This window comes from Microcebus murinus, chromosome 12, assembly GCF_040939455.1.
Source record: "Microcebus murinus isolate Inina chromosome 12, M.murinus_Inina_mat1.0, whole genome shotgun sequence".
Taxonomy (NCBI): Eukaryota; Metazoa; Chordata; class Mammalia; order Primates; family Cheirogaleidae; genus Microcebus; species Microcebus murinus.
The window spans coordinates 20,371,333-20,394,589 of NC_134115.1; the positions used below are offsets into that span (position 1 = coordinate 20,371,333).

The 23,257-nt window shown below is 39.1% G+C and overlaps 1 long non-coding RNA gene across 1 annotated transcript in view; it reads right to left on the bottom strand.

The window, feature by feature from the left end:
* The window catches only part of LOC142874361 (uncharacterized), a 133,847-nt gene that overhangs the window by 3,568 nt on the left and 107,022 nt on the right, over window positions 1-23,257 (bottom strand). The window contains exon 3 of the long non-coding RNA XR_012922179.1: window positions 14,183-14,263. This is a non-coding gene — a long non-coding RNA (uncharacterized LOC142874361). The remainder of the gene's footprint in view (window positions 1-14,182; window positions 14,264-23,257) is intronic.

The following is a 23,257-nucleotide window of genomic DNA, read 5'->3' on the forward strand; positions in this document are numbered from 1 at the left end:
CACTAGACATGTATACAAACTTGAGTCCTAAAGCACATAAATCTGACACCTTTTTTCTAAGGAATATCTTGGATTTTATATACAGTAGCAGAATAGAAATAGAATAAACAAAATTCTATGACCATGTTAACTAATAGTTTCAAAATACGGATGTACTATAAAAATCATCTGGGGAACATTTTTTAAAAATGTAAATGCTTAGAGCCTACCCTAGAGACTAGGGTAGACATTGTCCAAGTGATTCTTATATAACTAGCCCAGCATAAGTAGGCAGACCAGCACTTGGAAAATACAGATAAAATGCTCCTTGATTATACTTTATATTCATTTTCAATTTTTAAATCAGTTCTCTTTATCTTAAATTAATGTCCATTGTTTTAAAAATTATCTTAGAATTAATTATTGAGTTATTATTCCAAGGATTAAAATACAGTCACTTCAAATTTTCTAAATATTTTTATCTCATTTTTTGTTATTGTAAACACTGCATGGTATTGAAAGTCGAATTATGTCCCCATAGACAAAAGACTAATAATCAATGGTATTTGAAAATTAGGTAGCCATCTGGAAAAATAAAGTAAGTTAGATTTATTCCTCATATCTTACTTCAAAATAAATTCTAGAATTATCGAAATTGCAAATTTTTAAAATGAAATACAAACACAATAAATATTTTTTAATCTCAGAGTTGGAACAAACCTTTTTAAGTATAATACAAAACCTAAAATCCATAAAAATTAATACTGATAAATTTTAAAATATAAAACAGAATATTTCTACATGGTAAAAAAAAGTCATTTTACAATGTTAAAAGATAAACCACAAACTTGGAAAAAAATATTTACAACTCATTAATTATAAATATTTTTACAGAAATACTAATCTATTTCTGAAAATATTTCAGAAAATGGATATCTATATCTGTCATCTCTAATTATAGAGAGGATAGAGAGAGAAAGAAAGAGAGGTATGTAACTAGGCGTAATATGAATAGAGTTCCTATAATCAATAATATAAAGACAAATAAATCAATAGAAAAATGGTGAAAATTAACAACAGTTCCCACAGAAAAGGAAATAAAAGTCCCTTTTAAAAGGAGGACAAGGTGCTATACTTCATTCATAATAATATACATACATATGAAAACATACACATCATCATATGAGTGCATATGAAAAAATAGATATAACCTTTAATCTTTTGAAATTGAAAGATCAGAGTTTGATAACACATAGTGCTTACAAGAGTGTGGAGAAACTGACTCCCTCACAATTGCTTCGTGAGGGTGTAAGATGGTACAGCCTCCATAGAGGACAATTTAGCAATATCTACCAAAACTTTTGAAATACAGATTGAGAATTAGAAAGTTCACATCCAAGAAATTATGCTACAGCTATAGTCACAAAGGTGTAAGATGACATATGTACTAGAATATTTACTACATTATTATTATTAACAAAAGTTAGAAACAACTCAAACACCCAAGAGGGAATTTGATAAAACAAAGCTGCCATTAAAAAGAATGTGGCAGCCTTATATTGAGAAGCAGAAGAATATAACAAGTATGTTTTTAAAATTATGTTGTATACATATACTTCTTATTGTAGATACTTTATATCTTTATGAATTTTGTACTGTATGGATATATTACTTATTCAAAACTTACAAATGCAATTTTATAACACTGCTGTCAAATATACATGCAATAGGATGGTAAATGGAAAGCAATACTATAAAAATTATAATAATGGTGTTATGGTGATAAGATTATGGGGTTTTACTTTTTAAAATGGTCTTTAATGTTTTATATATTTATAGTAAGAAAACAGAGGGAATGAAAAATGATAAATAAACTTTTATATATACACACACACATTCCTGTTCATAGAGAGGTTATAAAATCTCAACTACTAGAGAAAAGAAAAAATATATAAAGGATAGTTCCTCCCCCCAAAAAATAACCACTGTTAGCATTCTGACGTTTTTCTATTTATATATGTGTTTGTGTGCTTACGTGTGTGTAGCATATAAAAATAAATATACATATACATGTAAATATATATTTCAGAAGATATTTGTGGCAGTATATTCTTTACTATACCGGTTTTTATAGTGTGAGGAGTTTAAATTATGGTAGATTCATAAAATCAAACAATACAGCAATTAAAATGAGGGTTCTGAATAATATCTATACATTTACTGTTACTCCTTGTATATATTTATTTTGGGGGGTTAATTAGCCTGACATTAGTAGATACTTGCGTATACCCCAACTGTAAATTTTAAAGAATACTCTTTTGACCAATAATATATTTGAAGTCCCTTAAAAGCAATGCCAGAATCTTGAACATAAGCTCTTAAATAAATAATAATGTTAAATATGATAATAATAATAATATGTTGCCACCACTAAGAATGCAGACTTCTAATAATATAGTTCTTAGCCTAAACCACCTACCAATAGTAGTCATGTAAAACAAGTACCATAGGAATTCAGGCATACTTCACTTTGTGGTCATGAGCAGGATAAGGATTAATTTTGAAGCGCTGCATTAAACTTTCTCATTTCAAAGTCACATTTTGGGGAAAAATAAAAACAATTTTTTTAGTGTTTTATAATATTATGGAGAAAAAATTATACTATATATTAATTATTGAATTTTAATAATTCTATTATGTCTATCAAAAACTATAAGTCAAAAAGTGGGAAATAAATATAGCAGCTACTCTATAATTTCATTCAAAGGCATTTTTTCAACATATGAATTCTATTCTTACATATTGAATTAAAGATTAGTGTATATTCCTTAATATCAGGTTTGTATTAACTTCATAAAGAAGTAATAAATGTATTTTTTTCCATCTTGAAAACCTGGCGATCAATGTTGTTATAAAATGTGATCATGTTAAACACTTATTTATGTGCCTTGACTTGTAAAACTTTTTAAAAGTCCCCAATGTCATTTATTCTTAATTCTGAACTTTCTTTGCATATTTCATTCCCCCCTGGGCTTTTATGCCCTTTAGACATTCAAAATCTGACTTTAAAATTCACATCTTCTGATGAATCTTTTCAGTTACATCCCACCACCCCCATCCTAGCTCCATCTGCAGATATCAATTCTGCCTTTCTGAATTGAAAAACACTCAAGATTAGGAATAATATCATGCCTTGCAATGTTTTTACATCTTTCCTTAATACCTACTTCATCGATCGGCACACAGTAAGCACTTAATGAATGTATTTAGTGATTGGTTCGAGGATCCTACAAATACTTGACTTTGTAATAGACATCAATTGCTACATGATAGACTTTAATATCTCCTTCCTCATTGCAGGGAGATGGAAATGGGTGTTAAAGAAACCCAGCCAAGTGTTCGGTCTCCTGGATCATAATTCCTCTTAACAACTGTGCTCCAGGTCTAAAACTATTTGGTTCTTGCCAAGATCTTATTTAGAAAAGCTGTAAAGTTCAATCCCATTTTATCAAACCATATTGTCTTCTTCCGTCATGATTTTTTTCTCTTACACAGAACAAGAACTGAGTTCTTCAGCATAAGCTAAGTTATCTATATTAATAAATCCTATTAATAACCTGTAAACCTCAGTGGCTTGACACAACAAATGTTTATTTCTCACTTATGCTATGTCTATATGGATGGAAGGAAGGGGCTGGCTCCGCTCTAGAGTCTTAAGAAAGGGAGGCTCCATTTCTCGCTGTGCAGGAAAAGAGGGAGCTGGAGGGTTTCATGTCACACCCAGAAACAAACAGTACTCATGCACTCACAGCTAATGGCCAAAACTTACTCATGGCTTCACCTAATGCAAAAGGGGCTGGAAAATGAGCAGCCCATGGGTATTCGGTGAGCATTAACCATGTCCTCCATAGGAACAAACACCCCATTCATCCTAATTCTGCATGGCAGTGTCACCATAGAATCTTGGTCATAGTGTGTGCCATTTATCTTTGCAAGTATTCCCAAGTGAGTTCTAAATGTTAAAAAAAAAAAAAAAAAAATCCAAGTTACCAGTTCATGCTATTCAACTCTCAAAACTCAATTAGGCAAACTTTCACCCAGAAACAACCTATTTTAATCTGTTTTCTTTTTTATGCTTCATGTCTTGCCTAAACAATGAACTTGACTCATTCATTCCTCCTTTTCCTTTCAGAAATATTTTCTGTCTTCTTTGTTGCTCTAGTGGTCTGCATTATCCAGCTCTTTTTAGAAGCATCCCAAACAGAACATACTCAGAGAAGAAGCTCTCCTTACCCTTATCCTTTCCCAGTGAAGATGTCATCCTTAACTGGGTTCTGCCTCACCTTCTGTTTGGTCTCTTCCACTTTCTTATTCTATAACAGGATCTGACACTTCATCGTCTCCTTCTTCCCTTTGCTAAGCATCCTCTTCTATCCTCTTAACATCTGTCAGTTCTTACCTGTGGCTACATGTTAGAATCACCTGGTCAACTTTTCAAAGTGAATGATGTTCTGAGGCCCAGAAGAGGGACCTAAGATGTCCGCCCTAGGATGTGGGGAGAGTCTTAGAAAGGGTTTTGCAAGGAAGTGCCACAGGAAACAGGTCCTGAAGATGAGTAGGAGTTTACCAAATAAAGAGGGAGAGTATCCCAGGTAGGAATTTTGTCAGATGAGCTTTCCCAGAGCAAGACAGGAACAGAGTCAGGTCTGTGAGTTTAAAAAAAAAAAAAATCCCTCTGGGGTCTGCATGCAACATAGACTGGAATGGAAAAGACTACAGGTCTGCAGGTCTGGACACAGAGAGGGCATTGATAGGATGGTCTTGGCAAGAGGTGGCCACATCCCTCTATCACTTTATTCATTCAACACTAATTGCTTATTTGTGTGGCCACATATTTGCATAGAATTATTTCAGCTAGAAACGTGTTCCATTTCAAAGAGCAAAATCACCTGATACTATAGCTTAAACAAATAAAGGTTTATTTTTATCATACACAAAGCATACAATTTTAATGCTTAGGTTTCACTTAAAAAAAAAAGTTAGCATCTCTGGGGCGGGGGGCTTCCCACAGCAGTCATCTCTCACCAGTGTACCCCCAGTTTGTTTTCTTCCCTTCCTTGTGTCATGTCTCCACTCCGTTACAGTGCCTCCTGGGATCATTTTCCAAATATAATTAACCCTTTGTACTGTGTGGTTCCACTTAGAGGCAGATTTTCTTCTGCCTCTGCCACCCCTGAGACAGCAAAACCAACCTCTCCTTTTCCTCCTCCTCAGCCTACTCAATGAAGAGGACGAGGATGAAAACCTTAATGATGAACTACCACTTAATGAATAGCAAATTTATTTTCCTTGTAATTTTCTTAATAACATTTTCTTTTCTCTAGCTTACTTCATTGTAAGAATACAGTATAAAATACATGTAGCACACAAAGTATGTGTTAACCAATGGTTTATGCTATCGGTAAGGCTTCCGGTCAATAGTAGACTGTCAGTATTAATACTTAGGTTTTGGAGGAGTCAAAAGTTATACCTGAATTTTCAACTGTGCCAGGAGTCAGTTCCCCTAACCTCCACGTTGTTCGAAGGTTAAATGCAAATTATTTGGACCTAAAGTTTTTTAACTGCTTTCAAAAATAGGAATAATCACAGTGCCTATCACATACAACTGTTGAAAGGGTTAAGTGAGCTAATAGATCTGAAGCATGTCTTACTTCCTGGCAAGCTCTAGTCCACACTCAAACAGGGCTAGCTCCTTCTCCTACTTCTCACCTCACCTGAAATGCCCTCTCCGTAAAGAAGCCTTGGCCAGGCACGGTGGCTCACGCCTGTAATCCTAGCTCTTGGGAGGCCGAGGCGGGCGGATTGCTCAAGGTCAGGAGTTCAAAACCAGCCTGAGCAAGAGCAAGACCCCATCTCTACTATAAATAGAAAGAAATTAATTGGCCAACTGATATATATATAAAAAATTAGCCGGGCATGGTGGCGCATGCCTGTAGTCCCAGCTACTCGGGAGGCTGAGGCAGGAGGATTGCTCGAGCCCAGGAGTTTGAGGTTGCTGTGAGCTAGGCTGACGCCACGGCACTCACTCTAGCCTGGTCAATAAGCGAGACTCTGCCTCAAAAAAAAAAAAAAAAAAAAAAAAAAAAAAAAAAAGAAGCCTTTATGTTACCTGAATTCCACTCTGATTCTTTCTCACACTCGAAAGACTTTTTTCTTTCCTAGCATTCAAAAAAATTGTAATTGTGCTTACTTGTTTTTTTATATGTCTCCTCCCACTGCAATGAAAGCTCAAAGAATAGGTGCTCTGATTCGTTGACTATGGTTTGCTGGTGTCTGACACACTGTAGGGACCCAATGTATAGCTTTTAAATCAATGCTTCCCCTGCGAGATAAGAAGTGGGTTTTGTTTTAAGCTGCTAAGTTTGTGGAAATTTGTCATGGAAGTAACAGAAAACCATACCATCTAACCCCAAGACTTGGCCTTGGTGAGATGTCTAATAGAGAAAGAGGCCCATGGTTTTAGAGAGTAATAGCAGAGATCCAAGGAGATCTCTGCAGCAAGTAAAGCTACAGTGCTCACTAAGATCCTTTAACTTCAGAAGAAAATATGTTTCTGGAAACCAGGAAGGAATGCTATTTCCTTTTACCTATATGTCTTCTCACAGACTTTGTCATTTAGGGTAGAAAGAGGTGATCATTCTGAGGTGATATACAACATGTAAACCTATTGAGACACTCAGCAACTTTTAATGACCTGCCTGCCTGGTTGGTGATTGCCAACTAGGGAGAGACTCACTCTAATTAATGCCACACTAAATATCAGATGTTAAAAAAAAAAAAATGAGAGGCTTCTTAACACTCCATTTCTCTGAATCAAACTATCCCCAAGTATGAAGTATGCTTGTGAGTGTGCACAAAAGCAGAGGCACTAAGTAGGCTTTTTCAGATTTAAATGTTTTTGCAGTTAAGGTATGTCTTTTTTTTTTAAGACAGAGTCTCACTCTGCCACCCAGTCTAGAGTGCAGTGGCATCATCATAGTTCACTGCAACCTCAAACTCCTGGACTCCAGTGATTCTCCTGCCTCAGCCTCCCAAGTAGCTGGGACTATAGGCGTGCACCACCACACCTAGATAACTTTTCTATTTTTTTGTAGAGATAAGGATTTTCTCTTACTCAGGCTGGTCTCAAAGTCTGGACCTCAAGAAATCCTCCTACCTTGGGCTCTCAGAGTGCCAGGATTACAGGCATGAACCACAGCACCCTGCCTAAGATATGTCCTTTAAAAAGTGTATAGTAATGGTGATTTTTCTCCTCCCCCTTTCAAAAAACAAAGCTGTTTTTAAACCAAGATTAGTTTCATAGAGGGAGGAAATATAGTACTTAGCACTTAAATAGTAATATGTCTGCTAGGACTGCCTTAATAAAGTGCCACTGAGTGGGTGGGTTAAACAAAAGACATTTGTTTGATCACAGTTCTGGCAGCTGGAAGTCCAAGATCAAGGTGTTTACATGTTTTGTTTCTCATGAGGTTGTTCCCAGTTTGCAGGTGACCATCTTCTTGCTGTGTTCTTACACAGCCTTTCTTCTGTGCATGTGTATCCCTGGTGTCTCTCCCTCTTCTTATAAGGACACTAGTCATATCGGATTAAGGTCATACCCTACTACCTCATTTAACTGTAATTACCTCTTGAAAAGCCCTATTTCTAAATACAGTCACATTGGGAGTTAGAGACTCAACATAGGAATTGGGGATAAGGGAGACACAATTCAGTCCATAAAATATGAAGAATGAAACTAGTGATTTCAGAAAGGAAAAGCACAGCTAAAATAGAAATTGGATTTTGCCTTTCCATGATAGACCTTCCCCTCTTGTCTTCTGGAGTGCTGGATGGCTTTCGGGACAGCCAAGGAAGAGTCAGTGGGAACATTTCATCAAAGATGAGCCATGGAAAGGATGGGTCACTGGGGTTGTTGGGATTGAGCAGAAGGGAATTGATATGGGAGGCAGCATGGGGTCAGAAAGAGCAAAGGGTTTCTGGGAGCAAAGGGTTTACCTTACAGAATAATTATCAGCCATATCTCTAAGTGATGCTAACCCAGTTTCCCTCTTGATGGAATTGTGAAGGTGCTCAGAAACTTGTCCTGAATATAGTTTGTCTGGATGCCATCAAAACACTTCAGAAGGACTCCGTGATGGGAACTCAATGGTGGATTTGCACACTCTAACACTCATATTCATGGATGGAGTCATGCCCCAGCCATGTCTCTAGTTGACGGCTACAGAGTTCTTTCCTTGGTTCTTTCCTTGTTGAAATTTGATATCAATGATTTAGATGAAGATGCAAAACACACTTACAAAATTTTCAACATGAAAACATTGGGAGGAATAAGTGTTATGCTAAATGAAAAGTTCAAGATCCAAAGATACCTTGACAGGATGAAAAGTTTGGACAAAGCTAATATGACTAAATTCAACTACAGTAAATGAGAAGTTCTGCACTGGAGGAAGGCAATCCTGTGCGAACAATACTGAGAAAACCCCACTTAACAACAGGAAGAAAAATCTGTTCAAATTAGGAATCATGGAAACAGACACATACTGAAAGCAGGACCCTAAACTGAAGCCATTCAACAAGAAAATGGCGCAAGGCAAGAGCTTATTGGACCTAGAATCAAAATTCTTTACACGATGATTTCCTTCTCCCATCTGTCCTCCTCCCACAGTTCTTTAGCTTTTGATAAAGAGAAAAATGTCAATAATCCCATTTGGTTTTATCTATAGCAAACTAACACCGAGATTAAAGAGAGCATCAACCAGTCCCTCAGCACCACATATTCCAGAGTGAAACCTAAGGTTTCAGATCCCAATAAGATGAAATAAGATGTACCTCATTTCAAGGTACATTACAAATGCTGCCTTTGGATACAGATTCCTGACATCTTTCTAGATTTCACTTTTTATAACCCCGAATCAATGCCTGTTTTCTTTTGAATTCTTTTTAATTGTCAACTCATATGCATTCTCCAATAGATTGTCAGGTCCTCAGCAGGCAGCAGGAATCATGTCTCATTCATCCTACTATCAGTGTTTGCCCAGTGACTAGTATATAGTATTGGCTTAAGAAACATTCATTGAATAAGTGAATAAATAAGTTTTTAGCTGGCCATAAATTTAATATGGTTCAACACTTTGGTCTGGCCACTATGAAAACTTACATAATGTAAGACTGCATCATATATGTTCAGAGGATAGAAACCTTTACAGCAAATACATACTGAAGACATTTATCATGTTCTTTCTATGTATGGGGAAGTGTCTTTGTCATAAGGCATTCTAAGCAGCGAGGCCCAGTTTTCTTCTCATTGCTCACCCAGGAAATGATCACCTTGCTTCTCTGCCTAGCCTGGCAGTCACGTTACCCTCTTACTCTGTGAGCTTCTTACTATGGGGGTGGTAAGCCAAGGCTCATTCCTCAAGGCCTAAAAACATTTGTTTTCTCTTCTGTGAAACTTTTTCTATCCATCCCTAGCAGAGATGATCATCACTCCTTTGTATCACACCTTTCCCTGGCACATGGTACTATTAAACAGATTTATAAAATGGAAATCGCCACATTCTCTCAGTTAGAAAACTACGTTTTTAAAATACCAATGATTTATATATAGAGTACAAAATTAAATGCTGTATTGGCATGTCAGTTGTAAAATACACAATGGCTCTAAAAGTGATCAAATATTTTTAAATAAGCATCCTATGATTGAAGAATATAATAATTGTTAACTCACATGCACTCTCCAACAGATTGTCAGGTCCTCAGCAGGCAGCAGGAATCATGTCTCATTCATCCTACTACCAGTGTTTGCCCAGTGACTAGTATATAGTATCAGCTTAACAAACATTCATTGAATGAATGAATAAATAAGTTTTTAGCTGGCCATAAATTTAATATGGCTCAACACTCTGGTCTGGCCTCATTGAAAACTCACATAATAAAAGATTGCATCATATTAGGATGTTCAGAGGATGGAAAGCAATAATCATAGAAAGAATCAATCACATTTGGAATATGATATTTGATATTTTAATTGTGTTAAATATTTTAAAGGGGACATTGATTGTCCAGGATGACCAGGACAGCGTTAGGCCCAGAAATCTTTTCATATAAAGAAAGGCTTAAAGAACTGGTAGATACAGCCTGCAAAAGAGAAGCAAGTATAAAACACGATAGTTGTCTTCACACATTTGAAAGACTGCCTATGTAGGTGTAAAAAGTCCTGATGTGTGGAGCTCCAGAGTGGCAAAGGCCAGTGCGATGACAGTTCTAGGAGTAGACCTGATCCTCTATACAAAATACCTTTACACATTGCTGCTATGAAGCAATGGAACAGATTGTCTTATGATATCCTGTATGTCTTGCCCCCAATCTCAGGATGAATCAAGGCAGAACCTTAACAGCTAAGAGTTATTCAGCACTGGTAAGAACAGCAGATCAAACTAGATGCCTCATTAGGCTGCCTGGAATATTTTAATTCTCTGACTTCATCAATATTGATTCCTTTCTGGAGACGACCACCATTACAGTGGTCACAATTGAAAAATGACAGGTGTTCTAGGGGATGGCCTGACAGGCTCCGGCCCCAGATCTGTCTATCAGTGGAAATGCATCTATCCATCCATTCATTCATTTATCCAAACAGCCAACAATTATTGAGTGTCTGCTGAGTGCCAGGTATTGTCCAAAGCCCTAGAGATAGAGTAGTGAGCAAAACAGACATAGTTGCTGTGTTCATGAACTTAGTGCCTAGGGCAGACAATAATAAGAACACATAAACAGAAATTACAACCCATGTTAAGTGCTATGAAGAAAGGCATGGGATAATACAAGAGCCAGCTGAGCTAGTTGGAGGAACCAGGGCAAGCCATTAACCCTCCCATTCATCCACAATAATTGCTAATTCTCGCCTCATCATGACTTTGATGAATTTAGAGTTTGTACCTGGGGCCCTCATTGTCTTTGTAACCCTGGAGAGGGTCATCTGATCTCTGTAAGCCTCGGTTTCCTCATAGCACGTAGGTAGTGAATCTGTGTATGCAGCAACCCTGCAAAGCCCAGTGCCTGCCACAGAGCACATTCCCAATAGCGGCAACTGGAGTTATTAAAATAAGTAGCAACCACCCCTGGTGCTTAGAAAGAAAAGTGCTACACACATTTTTGATGTCGTTACTTTTACTCTTCTAAAAATCCCCAGGCTGTTGCGTAAGAGGGAGACTAAGATAGCCAGAGGCCTGGTGATGTTTATCTCCATCTCACTGGAGGGCATCAACAGTCTCCCTGCGCCCGCACTTCCTTCCTGAGAGTTACTTGTCTGCCATAGGATAAAAAACATCCTTCTTTCTTTCATGTCCAACTCTTTCTTCCTTCTCTTCAAACATCGGAGAAGGTGAGAAGGGACACTTCTGGAGAAGCGAGACCACATCTGCCTCAGCCAGGGCAGCCACCAAATGAAAATTCACAGCAGCGGCTCCCTGGCGTTCCAGGAGGAGCCCAGCCCGGTATGAATACATAATCCACATTTCAAGCAGGATTATGGATATAAATGAAAGACGAAAAGCACATCAGGGTACCAATTCGTCACACATCTCCACACAAAAGCGCAGCCTTGTTGTTCTCCTCCTCCCCGGCTTATCCTACTTCCCACTGCACTTTGTGGGCCAAACAGGCACAACGTTGAAAAAGATAAAGAAAAAAAAAAAAAATAGGGCAGAGAGATAGTCAGACAACCAGACAGACAGGTGATTTGAGTGGGTCTGTGAGTGACATCCATCGCCTCCCTTCCTGTCAGACTCTACATTCCACCTGAACTTCTGGGGACAGATGATCTCTCTCCACCAGAGCTTGACTGTCACTGCAGCGAGTGGCATCACAGAGCACTGCCACCGTCTCGCCGGAACCTGCCCCTACACGCGTTCCCCTGTTATCTCCCACTTGTCTTGATAGTTAATACAGCTGCTCCAGTCGCTATATCCCATTAGGTCGGAGCGATGAAAACGAACGCCGTTTTCTTGATGGCTTATGCAGAACTGCTGTAATTTGAGGCAAGCCTCTCAGGCTGCTTCACCCCGTCTCCCTCCATCCCCCAACCCCTGGCACCTCCACCCCTTCCCTCGTTGCCGCCCCTCCCCAGCCCCTCTGCCTCCCCGTCTCTGTCTGTCCTTCTCCCTTTTCATACTGAATATATTGGGGCCCTGGCAGGCTGCCATTCTAACTGCACATTAGAAATGGTAGAGTTTTCCTCTATCTGATTCTATAAAATGAGTTCACCAGAAGGTGCAGACCCAGCACATTCGTGGTTTTTCCTATAAATTACTTTAACACTGTGTCCAATCATATATATAATTTCAGATTTTCAATTTCAACTCACTGCTGTGTCAGCACAGACTCCACTGATATGTCTAACGTATTTAGCTTAAAATGAAACGGATGGCATTTCATTACCAGGAAGATAATATTTTTGAATATGTTTCCTGCATGGCGGGATCCATCATTATTCTGCCATTTTATGTTCAGTGTGTGTAATAGCTTTTTAATGCTTTGACGTATTTTATTTATATGTGTAATATTTTTCTAATATCACAGGACAGTTTAACTCATTGGACACATCAGAAAATCTTAATTGAATGCTTTTAAATATTAGCAAAAGGGGGAAAGGCTGAACAAATTGCCAATATTTTTGTTTAAGATTTCATGAAGACTAACAAAAAAGGCACAAAAATTGTTCAACCTTTTGTTCTTTTCTTTTATCTATTCTCCCCAACCTTCTCCCCACCCCCTCCCACTCAGTAGTCTTCCCATAAATATACACACTTTGGAGAGGAAATAAAAAGATAAAGAAAAATCCCCCAGTCCCCCGGGACTTAGAAGCTGTCAGGGTGAAAGCAAGGAACACAAGAAATATTGAGCAAGCCCCAGTGTGAATGACAGGAGCCCTCTCATTGGCTGAAGCTTCTGACAGTGCTGAAATCTTTAATACCAGGTTCCTGGCTCTTTGACCAAAGTCATGGAATGTTTGAAAGGAGACTTTTCTCAAAAGCTGTCTTTGCAAAGAAAATGCAAAGGAATGTTTCACCTTAAAAACTTGCAGGTAACCTACTTTGCTGAAGGCATTTCAAATGAACAGGTAAGTGCTAGAGAGAGCACTTCTCTATTCTGGTTCTTTCTCTTTTCTATCAGAGCAGTACCTTACTCCAAATGAAAGATTTGGGAGTCAATGTGGGAAAAGTAGTTTGCCTTTCTCACTTTGAGTCAAAGCAGTTCAGTGGGCTACTGGCTGCTCCACACTGCTGGAAGCCCCTAGCTTGAGGTCACTCACAAGAGAAGGATGTGAGAATTCACATTTTCCTTGCCAGGGAAACACTGCCTTTATTGTGTTTAAAGTGCAGCCCCCATTTCTCTAACTCCAGACATGGATTCTAATAATAATTCTAGGCCACCTCTTATCACCTATGGGACTCCAAGCAAGTCACTGTAGTCCTTCAAGCACTAGAGTATTTATCTGTAAAACTGAGATAACAGTTTCTTCCTTGAAGTTTGCTGCAAGAATAAGACATAGTTCATGTAAGCACCTAGCCCAATCCATGGCTTACACAATAGACATACAATAATAATTATTTTTGCTATAATTAAAAATTGTTTTAGTCTTAAAAGTGAACCAACATTTTCCCCCCTCTCCTTCAAATTCTCCAATCTAAAACCAAACTCCAATCTGTATGCTGATAATGTCCATCCTATATAGAAAAGTCATCATAAAAGCACACACAATTACAATATTTCTTTTACTCAAAGCTCATTTTGGAGTGAAACTGAGTTTAGCCTCAGGATGTTTTAAAGAGTTATTTCCACATTGCTAGTTTAGCTATTTTATTTACCTTTTTGTTCTTAAAAGAGTAGAAAATAATAGTATAAGACTCTAAACAGAGCATGCCACTAACAATTCCTTGGATCAAATTTACAATTTGAAATTTCTTGTAACTTTTTCTAGCTCTCGCAGTGGGAAAAACAATGCTCTAGGACAGAGGTGAGCAAATTTTCCTCTAAAGGGACATATAGTAAATATTTTTGGCTTTGCTGGCTCATTTCTGCCATTGTTACTCCAAGACAACTATAGAAAACAAAGAATGAGGCCGCTTGTCATGGCCCTCACCTGTAATCCCAGCACTTTGGGAGGCTGCAGCAGGAGGATCACTTGAGGCCAGGAATTCAAGACCATAGTGAGACCTCATCCCTACAAAAAAATTAAAAATTAGCCAATGTGGTAGTGTGTAAGTATAGCCCCAGATATGCAGGAGGCTGAGGCAAGAGGATGGCTTGAGCCCAAGAGTTCAAAGCTACAGTGAGCTAAAATTGTGCCACTGCATTCCAGCCACTTTATGACAGAGCAAGACCCTGTCTCAAAAAAACAACAGCAGGAACAAAAGAAAATTCAGAATGAATGAACAAGGTTATGTTCCAATAAAGCTTTATTCACAAAATCAGTTAGTTAGCTTAGTTTACAGACCAATCTGATCTAGGACATTAATATACCTTAATAATTTTTGTATTTCTCAAAACCCAAAAGTCTCACAGTATATAATCACAAAGCCAAATACATGAAAAAAAAAAAAAAAAGGAAATGTCAACAATATAACCCTTTAGGTGGGGAAAAAGAATTTTAAGAATCAGATTACTAGATTCTGTATATTTTATTATTCTAATATCTATCTGCTTGGATATTCACAATTGTATAGAAATTTCAGTTTTTCACCCTAAGCCCCATTATAGATACTGTAAAGTTAATCTAATTTACTGACCAGTTGGACAATTTTGTTCAAGATAGAAATAGCATAAATAATTCAGACATTCAGCAAACTCCACTGAACAACCACTATGTGCTAGGTACAGCTGAAAAGCAGAGGATGAAATAGAAAAAATCCACATCATCAAACATTTACATTTTAATGATGAGAGACAGACAATATGTAATTAAACAATAACAAGATAAGTTGATTTACCAATAAGTATTAATGGCAATCAATAAGGTTGATAGAGGGATGGGTTTGTAGGGAAAGGGGGAGTCCTGGGAGAATGGCCTCTTTGAAGAGAGGGGACAACCTGATATTTGGAAGGAAAAAATGACCATGCTCAGCCCTTTGAAAAGTTAGAAATAACAATGCAAAAGTTACAAGGCAAAATAAAAGAGCTTGGAGAGTAGAAGGAAAAGAAAGGAAGCCAGTGTGGTTGGTGTTTAGGAAATGACAGGCACTAGGATAGTTAGATTTGCAAAACCATAAAGACCAGATTTTGTCCTCATCAATAGAAAAGTGTTTGCACTGGTTAGTTCCTAGTTATATAATTTGCTAACCACATTGAAGGAATCATCTTGAAGTGACCTCATAGCCAACTACAGAAGAAAAATTAGAAATTCTTAATTACTCTATTACAGGTTCCTTCTGAACCCCATTTCTAAATTCCTACTGTCTCAATTCCTGCTGTTCTAAAAGGAGGTGGAAACATTTAGATAGGCATGTGCAGATCAGCATTGCCTTATTTGGAGTTACTCTTTCAGGAAACAAAGCAGAAGCTATTTAATAATATTCCCTCTTCAAAGTTATAAGGCACTTTTCATCTAAGAATATCAGAGCACTCTGTCGCAATTAAATCATTAATCCTCATGACAACTCCATCAAGAAAGTATGTGCTTTATTATCAGTGAGAACACTTGGCATTTTACATGCTGTCCTTGAGGATGCTAGTCAATCACATGCAGTTAATTAACACATTCGACACATTCAGGAGACCAGCCTGAGGTCAGTATTCTGGTCCCCAGTCACAGATAAGGAAACTGAGGTCCCAAAAGGACAAGGCATTTCCAGCCAATTTACCAAAACACGAGTGGTAACAGAAACTACTTGCTACCTTAATCTTGGTTAAGTCACTTTTTATGCATTGAGCTCTCAAACATTTAAATACCTATAATTGTATAATTGATTATAAAATCATCAGCCTGCACCAATCTGAGGGCAGGAACTTGGCCTTCTTTAACATTCCCCACAGTTACATCTTTACAGCAATAGGAGGTTTGCACAATATTTCCACACACCTTTCTGCTTTGGGTATCATTATGATCTTAGGATGTTGATGCCACTATTTTGCAAGAGAAGAAATAGAGTCTCAAAGAGAATATAATATTTGCCCATCATTACATGGCTAATAAATAAAGAAGGCAGACTTAAACTCAGGAATTTGGACTTTAAGTGCAGTGCTATTTCCTCTGAACCCATGTTTCTCCTCTAACCTCTTAGAATTTTATTATAAGATGGTTTGCCCTTGACCTGCATCCAAGATATTTTGTTGTCTGACCCCCAAGATGGTGCTGATTATGTATTTGTGACACCCATAAAGTTGTCCCATGGTATGGAGTTTGATAGAAGGGTTATAAGAAAAGTTTCCTTCATTGATAATAACACCTACCATAAACAAAAGGGAAAAATAAAGCTGCACTATTTTTGTTTTTAACTCACTGTGTTGTATTTTGATATATTCAGTCAAAAAAATAGAAACCAGTCTAGGTATCTCAAACAGAGGGAATTTAATTCAGGGAATTAATATGAAGCATGCAGAATAGGGAGAGGGCTTTAAATTTAAAAAAAAAAAAAATAGGGGTGGGGAGGGATGGTAAGATCCAGATGCTGCTAATGGCACTTAGTTGAATGAAGCCCATGAGCTGAATTGTTGCTACACACTTTGGAGACACCACTGCAGTCAACTTCAGATTTATAGAAGGGGCATCTCCTCGGCTAAGGATGGGAACACTGAGACAGTGCTGTTCTACCTGGAGTTGAACACACCCCAGCAATTGCCACACTGAGTGAGCCCAAAGCCACAAGCCCCTTTCTTCTTCCCATCTATTGATCCCCTTTCAATGCCTCCTAATGACAGATGCAAAGGCAACCACCTGGCCAGGGAGCCTGGGAAATACAGATTGCAGACTCCAACCCCCAGCCCTGTCAGGGAGCAGTATGGGAAGTTGAGTCTGGAAGACATCAGGGAAATAAACTGCATGTTGTGTATTGTGAAGGCTTAGGCAGATCAAGCAGTAAGTGCTAGCACTGTCTTCAAGCACAGACAGTGCTCTGCACCTGAATGAAGATGTAGGAGGCATTATGAAGGCTACTCCCACACGCCCCCCGAAAAGACTGAAAATAAAACATGACACCACCACTTCCGGAAAACAATATGTACTGAGCTGAAAGGTTGATGTTCTTTTTACTTTAAAATCCATACAGGAGGACAAGAAGCCCACCAAGGCAAGAAGACAGTTGTCATTAAACAAAAAACATGTCATATGTGTCCTTGGATAGAATATGGACTCTGCTGTCCATATGGACTCTCACTTCCTAGCAAGTGGTAAAGGGGGGAAAAAAAGAACAGTAAAACAAGACACATGTGATGTTGGCAAAAGAGGTAGGAGAAGGAAAGGAGAACAGCAAGAAGATCCTGGGTTACAGGGAAAGCAGGATATATTTTCAGATTAGAACAAATGAAGAAAATATTCCAGGAAGAACCTATTGCAAAGGACACAGAAGGGAAGGAAGAGAAACTGAAAATAGGTTCACAGAGCCTAGACAGGTTGACAGTCAGTCAAAAGTGCTTACAAGAAAGCTATAAGCATAAGGCTGGCAAATGGCCATTAAGATCTGAAGCACAAAGCTCAGGGCAAAGACAACCAAATGCAATATGCTGCCTCAGTTTCCCAGAGATGATTAGCCTCCAAAGGAATGAAGAGATCTAAGGATCTAACCAGGATCTAAGAGAGACTGAAGTAAGCACAAGGCTTATTTATGGCCACTGCACCACCACCCCCTACCACTCTACCCATCCCAGCTGACATTGTACATTAGAGAATTGCCTCTTTAATGTCTAGTTCTTCTCATTTATTATGTCCATACATAGTAATTGGAGCACTCACTTTCCTAAGTACCTTGCTGTCATATGGGTTTCCCAGAATTCTAAACTGGTTAATTTTTTAAAATCAAGGTGTGACAGTTGCTTGGAATTATCTGATTTCTTCCATTTAACAGTTTTAAATATTGCTCCCACTCCCAACCAGGAACCCTCTGATAAATTAATTAATCAGGCAATTAATTAATTAATTAAACACCTCAAGTTGTCTCTTCTACCAACCTTCCCAATGACTATGTCACAGTTGTGCAGTCTCACACAAAGGTTGTAACATACAAAGGCTACAAAGTTGGAGATCAAGCTCTCTTTCGCTGAATTCTAGCTTACAAGACCTTCCTATGTGGCTACAGAAGTCTATCTAGAAACATCCTATGAGGCATGTGAAAATACAGCTAAAGAAACCCACAGTTAGTTTTGGGGGGTGTTTTTTATCTGCTAGGATGGATTTACCCCTCCTCACTTGGGGTGCTAAATTAATGCAAGCAAATAGGTAATGAAATGGCTGAATAACTGCAAATGCCATGCAAAGTCTATTCAAGATGTGTTTTCTGGCTGCACATCCAGATTTATCTGCATATTATCTGTGACATTTTCTTCATAGTAGTAGAAGTACTATGGTATGTTCCTTATTCCTTACCATATGAGATTTAATTTTTCTTAGCAAAGCATTCAGGTTTCTTCAGATCCTAATACAGGCTTAAAATTTCAGCTTCATCTCCCACCATCTCTAGATACATCCCCAGCTGTAGGCAGTTCAGCCACTATCTCTGAGCCAACACGTTCTGCCTTCACTCCCCCTGTAGCAGCCTCCACCCTTCCCTGTACTCCTCTTTCTCCACCTGGAAAATGCCTTTTCATTCTTCAGAGTCCAGCTCTGCTACAGACTGAATTGTGTCCCCCTCCAAAAATTATATGTTAAAGTCCTGGCCCCCAATGTGACTGTATTTGGAGATAGCACTTTAAGGAGGTCATTGACATTAAATGGGATCATAAAGCTGAACTCCTAATCCTCTAGGATTGGTAGCCTCTAAAAAGAGGGAGATCAATCTTTCTCTATACTCTTGCACCAAGGAAAGGCCACGTGAAGATACATCAAGGAGATTGCTGTCTGCAAGCCAGGAAGGGAGCTCTCACAAGGAACTGAATCAGCCAGCACCTTGATCTTGGACTTCCAAGCCTCTGAAACTGTGGGAAAATGAACATCTGCTGTTGAAACCATCCAGTCCATGGCATTCTGTTATGGCACACAAAGCAGATTACTACATGCTCCAGTGAAGTCTCCTGCTTCTGTAAATGCTTCCAATGCTTTCTACCAGGCAGTCAGTCATTCCCTACTCAGTGCTCCCTCAGCACCTTGTGCATACCAACAGAGATGACAGCTCTTACAGAATCTGTGCCATGGTAACTTCTCAAATTTTTATTTCAGCATCCACATACCCCCTGTGCAGCCCATGTTGTTGAAGATGAGAGACTCAGGCTTACACCAATTATCCTAATTCCTCACTGCAAGTAATGATTCATAGATGGACACATTCCCAAATCGAGCCAAAGATGCAAGAAAAGAGGTTTTACTTGCTCACTTTGAAAAAAAAAAAAAAAAAAAAAAAACCTTCCCTCTTCTTCTCAAGAGAGCTCCTGGAAAAAGAAAAAGAAGAACGAAGCTTCTTGCAAACATGAAAAGTCAGTTTTTGAATGATGATGATATTATGGAAGATAACCATGAGAGAGAGAAACAGGATCCTTAAGGATATCCTTGATCCTAAATCAAACCAAACATGAATCCAATAAAGCTAGATAGACATGTCATATAAAGGCTTAAAAAGAAAAAGATCATTATTGTTTAAGTCCATTGTAATTGAGTTTTCTCTTACAAGCAATGGAAAACCACTGTACCTCATACAAGTACCTGTATCGTACCCTCTTATGATTAAGATTATATGTGTATATCCCTCTCCTTCAGAAGATCATGAACTCCATGGTCTTCCATGAGCATGAGTGCCCACCATGTAGGAGAAAGCCCTAACATCGTCTTCACATCCCCAGCCTCTGGCCCACGTTAAATTGTCCGAAAACAAGGCTGCTGGATTTAACTGAATCGAGGTAGGAAGCAGTCCCACTCACCATGAGTAGGTCCTGAAGAAATGCAATGACCTCTCAGCTTCTTCATTTCTCAGCGTAGTTTCAGCCTGGCCTTCCTTCCGTCCCTGCGATTAGCACTCCTCTCTCCCAGTTGACATCTCCCTGTACCCCACACTTCAAATCCACGCTGCCACCAATGGCCAATCTGCTCTAAATCCCCAAAACCAAAGTCCCCCACATCTCTCTTCCCACTTGTAACACCTTGTTCTGACCACCCCCATGACCATTTTGGATGAAAGAAATGATCTCTAAAACTGGTTACCTGGCTCGGGTCTTGCCTTCCTTTCCTTCATTCTCTCTCTAATCTGCAACCAGCCTGATGACTCTAAAATGCAAATCTGCTCATGGTGTTCCATAATGGGAAGCCTTTGCTAGCTTCTCTTTGTTCTCATGTTAAAATCCAAATCCCTCACTATTACAAGCAGCCCTTGAAGATCTGGCCCCTGTTGCATTTTGCCATCCTCATTTTTCTCTACCTGCCCCTCGCCACATGTTAGAATACCACTCCACTACCACCACTATCTCTAACACATGAATCTGCCCCTTGGGCCTTTGGATGAGTTACTCTATCTGGATCACCCTTCCCCCAAATTTTCATCTACATAAATCTTTCTACCCTTCAGGACTCAGGTCAGCCATCACTTCCCCCAAGAAATCTTCTAATTTTCCCCCTGCCACTCAGCCTGTCAGCAGCCCTTTCTCAGTAACTCCAAAACAATCCAAATTTACCTATTTCAGCATACTTGTCATCCTGCATTGTCTTCAACTATTAATGTCTCTTCTGCCAGGTGTTCAGCCACTTCCAGCAGCCAACTGTAGGCAGGAACCTTGTCATATTCACCACTGAATATCCAGAATCCCACTTAGTTCACAGTGGGTGCTCGGAAAACTCTTCTAAATAAATTAGTGAATGAAGATAATACTGGATAGTCAAAAACATTCTAGCTTCCAGCTTCTTTTTCTCACTGTAAGACCTACCTAAAGGCCAGGCATGGTGGTTCATGCCTGTAATCCTAGCACTCTGAGAGACTGAGGTGGGAGGATTGCTCAAGGTCAGGAGTTCAAAACCAGCCTGAGCAAGAGCGAGACCCCATCTCTACTAAAAATAGAAAGAAATTAATTGGCCAACTAAAAATATATAGAAAAATTTAGCCAGGCATGGTGGCTCATGCCTGTAGTCACAGCTACTTGGGAAGCTGAGGCAATAGGATTGCTTGAGCCCAGAAGTTTGAGGTTACTGTGAGCTAGGCTGATGCCACAGCACTCTAGCCCAGGTAACAGAGTGAGACTCTGTCTCAAAAAAAAAAAAAAACCTACCTCAAATGTCCCCTTTCCCAAGTTATATTCTAAAATAAATTAATTCATTCGTGTTTTACTAAACAATGTCCCTGAAGGCAACAGAAGTCATTATCAAGCAATTCATTTGTGGCTCAACTTCCCACTTCGCTGGTGGACTTACATCTTTCCGCTACGCTTGAGTGTCTGCATGAGTCTAGTTAAAGATGAATTTTCAGGTTGCAGTGGTTTGCTGGCCACATATGGAAAACACAGACCGTGAGTACATCTAAAAGTAAGTCCTAATGCAGCTCCCTCTTTCTCTAGTCTCAGTGGGAAAAGAGAAGATTCCTAATCAAAGAGGAGAGTACCGCATTCTAAGTTCTCATCACTCCCTACAGAGCTCAGCTGCATACTGGTGGGACAGGTGGCATTATTTCACAGTCTGCAGGTCTCCACAGAGTCTAGCAGAAAGCAGAACCTCCCTAGTAGATCTACTAGGAGGCAATAACAGCAGCCCAGGCCTCAGGCTACCCTGGAGGGCTGGCCACAAGCCCAAGAAAATGGAGGGTCATCTTCCCTCTTAAGGAGAAGCCCTGGCACTCAGAAGCCAGGTTGCCCAGCCACAAGTAAACACTCCCCATACGCCCCCACACCCAATCCCTTTAAAATATTTATCTAAGAGCCAATTGCACTCTTATAACTTAAAGTCATTGTGGCCCTAGAGTTGCCAAATAAAATACAGGGCTCCCAATTAAAATTGAATTTCAGGTGAACAACAAAAATATTCTTAGTATAAATATCTATTTGAACAACGACTATTTTAGTATAAATATGGCCATGCAATAATCCTTATACTAAAGTATTTTCTCTGTTTATCTGCAATTCAAATTTCACAGGGAATCCTGTGTTTTTATTTGCTGAATCTGCCAAGTTTATATGGCATCCAAAATTCAAAACTGTTGTATTTAGTCAGCCTGCTTTTTACTTTTCAAGGTCTGCAGGCTTCAAGGAAGTAGACGGTCTAGTAACTAAAGAAAAAAATTGGAGATGAAATAAAAATCCCAAAAGAGGATTCTCCTAGAGACTTTCACTAATGCAATGACTTGATGAGGGCATAGGATATGGATTTATTTTCAGTTTGTTTGCTTGTTTTCTTCAATGAAAAAGTGAATTGTGGTGGGGTCCCCCCCCCACTTTTATTTGGGAGTTGTGTGTGAGTTTCATACGATTTGAGCTACGAGCTTTCGCCAGGGGGCAGCAGATATTAAAGACATCAGGGGTCTGTGAGACATTTCCTCTTCCCTCTCAGAATCAACGGAAAGCTGGCCCTGTTCTTCGTGAGAGTTCATCTCCTCATCTCTCCTGATCTCTTCAGGATCCGGACATGGATGAGTAACTGCGAAAGCAAGAAAGGAAGAATTGGGTGATGTGAGCAGAGAGACACTGCGGAAGTTCTCCTGGGGCTCCTCAGAAGGAAACGAGTCCAACCTTGCACGTTAGTTAGCTTGACTCATTTGCTGTTCATGGTGAGGAGACTGAATCACAGCAGCCCATAATAGCTAAATAGTAATGTTTTCTTTGGCTCGTTGCTCTGTGGTGAAATTTCCCCCTACGGTCACTGATACCATCCCCAGCACCCTAAATTGCAAAAAGTGTGCCCCATTCCCTCTGCGGGTGCGTTCACAGGCTCTTGGATAAGATGTCTCTATCGGAAGTCTTCAGGTAAGTATCCTGTCACTGGCGCTCCATGTTCTGTGCACCATCTTTTAAAAAGCCTGATTTCAAAACTTATTTCCAAGTCAGAAAGTAAAAATTCTTTAAGTCTTTTCTAAAGCAGCGGCATCCTCTTCCCTCTTCTTGA